Raw genomic sequence first — 2,820 nt, 5'->3', positions numbered from 1 at the left:
CACGCACTCCACGGGAATCGCCTCAAAACTCTCTCGCGATGTCGCAGTTACGTTGGAACTGACACTTTTCTTTTTTTTTTCCAAAGTTCCGCAGCGCGCTCTATAATCCCGTATCACTGGCCAGAGGTACTAGACCATTCCGATTAATATTCGAGCATCGAAATACTGATTCGGCGTACCGGTGGCTTCATTATCGAGCAAAAAACATCACTTCCCACGCTGCACGGAGACGTCGTGTTCGCGTTCGATTCTTCAGGTGTACGGAAATCTCGATAATCGCGCGAGGAAAAATCTCGGCAATATGGCTGACGAAAACCTATCATTCTTCTGTACTAATTCCGCGCTGTACAGATCCCTGGACTCGCGAAAATATGACTCGAGGATGTCGCGCAGGGATTCATTCTAATCGATTAAAAATAAGGCCAGTCGACAACCAAAGATTCAACATTTTTTTCAAACGCTATAAACCTTTGTCTAATCGTCGTGTGGTATAACCTAACGCGAGTTGTGCGTCTCCTACGACAATTTAAATACGACTATTTAAGAACTAGACTTTTCTCGTAACGTTCATGCCAATCTCTGACATTAAACATATATACACGACAATTGTTAACTATCGATCTCGTACAGAGTTCCCAGTAAACTTCATCTTCGAATCGAGATTTGGACTTTTGGTCGATACAAAGTGTATCGGGTAAATAAAATACGAAAAGTATCGTTCTCAGCCATACTCGTCGACTTCACCTCGCATCGTACATACGCACACTCCCCGTTACAACGAATCGTTCATTTATCGTCGAGATCGAGATTGACGGTTTCCCGACACGGATTTAATCGGAACTTACTGTTCTACCGTTACTGCTCTGGGCAACGACGATTTGTATACACGATACACGATACATTTTCGATGCACTTCGAAACGGCCTTTCGAGGCTCGGGATGACTGTTGGTTTTCGACCCACGATAATTCATCATGGTGGCTCGTCGGTAATTTGCGAACGTATATGTACACATTGTTACGACAACCGTACTATTAAACGCGCGACTATTTCGCCTACGTACCGCGAACGAACGGATCGAGGATCTGTGCGACTGCTGTTTCGAAATGTGGCGGCGAGAAAAGGTTGCCTCTGGTCGGTAGGCATATACCTTTCTTGTTTACGAGAAAACGAGCGCGATGGCCTGAAGGGCGCACGATGTACAATGGCTGCCATCGATGCCGCTACGCTGAACGATTTTCACGTGGATCTTGCATATCTTCCGCCGCCATATGCTACCCACCTTTTACCACGTCCGCGTATTCGCGACGTGGCTTTCTCTTTGGGTGACTATGACAACGAAACAGTAAGATTAATAACTTCCAAGCGAAGAGAGAAACGATTTTTATTGTTTCGATCTCCAGTTCCGATCTCACAGTACGACGTTTATTAGGTGTTTTCCAAAGAGGGTCGACGGGTAACTTTCTTAATTTCTTAATTAACAGTTGGAGGGCTCGACGAATAAACACGAAAGATATGCTACGGTCTTCTTGATTCTCTTCGAGTTGCACTTACCAAACGATCGTTTACCATTACGTCTAAACCAGCGAAATGAATTAATCGAAGACGTTTACCGCGAGACGATCTCGATATCTCTTGGACAGGATTATTTATGGAACTTTGTTGTGTTAATAAAATCGATTCAAAGTCTCGTACTCCGTTGTTCCGCCATTAACCTCTACTACGTCTACTACCTCTACCTCTGTTACTATCACGAAGTATCTCGAACATTCGGATTTAATCGTATCTGATACTCGACGCGACTTTTGATCAGATTTACGTGACCCGTGTAACGGAGGCCAATAACGCCAGGAGGAAAGAGGAACACCTTCGAGTACGGCGACTCCGCAATAATGGTGACCGCCATTTGCAACTTCTGCCTCTCGCGTAGCGTTCTCCTTCTCCTCGCGCGTCGCTCGGGGCAGCTCGGGAACTCTCGGCCGACGAGCCACGAAACTCGACGAAAACGACCGAGGTCATGTCCGATCGTCGTTCGCTATCGGCGCGAATATACAAAGCGGTTATTAATAAAACATGAAATTAACTCGACATATAAATAATAATACTTATTACAATTAAATTTAAATATTAGCGAATAAAATTTTGTTTGAATACAACAAATACATGACAAACGTAAATAAATCAACGGGCATGGAGAAAATAACTTTAAATATATCAAACGAGAAAATAAATGACAACGAAATACATTCTACGTGTATTCCGATAACGAAGTATAAACATAATGAAAAAGGGTCAATGTATTCTTTCTGTTTTCTTTTTTTTCGTTTAAAATTTATATTATAATGTAATATATAATATTAATTATATATTATGTTTTGCATGTACGATTAGTATAAATAATTAAATTAACGTTCATTGATATAGTCTCATAATTAAGGAACTATTTTACAAGATCGTATACATAAAAATAATAGCAAACTAAATGAGAGAACATAACGAAAAATATTGGTAAAAAAATAATGTTTAATTTCTATTTGAACTCGTCATTCTTAAATTATAAAAATTATATTCAGCGTACAAAAAACCTACATGTAGTTGTATTTCAACCATCTATTTTAGTTAATACTTCGCAATAAAATACATGAAACAAATACTGAACTTCGTTCGTTACCGTATTCGATTTCAATTCACTTCAGTAAATAAATGAAATGATTACAATTAGAGTTCTTTGTATTTATTTGTGATGTTTTTTTTTTTTAAATTTCACATAATGTAATATTTAGTAACTTTATTTACAAATTATCAATCCGATTTGCGCGGA

This window comes from Hylaeus volcanicus, chromosome 7, assembly GCF_026283585.1.
Source record: "Hylaeus volcanicus isolate JK05 chromosome 7, UHH_iyHylVolc1.0_haploid, whole genome shotgun sequence".
Lineage (NCBI taxonomy): Eukaryota > Metazoa > Arthropoda > Insecta > Hymenoptera > Colletidae > Hylaeus > Hylaeus volcanicus.
The sequence above is the reverse complement of the archived record's forward strand: the minus strand, read 5'-3'. Positions refer to the sequence as shown.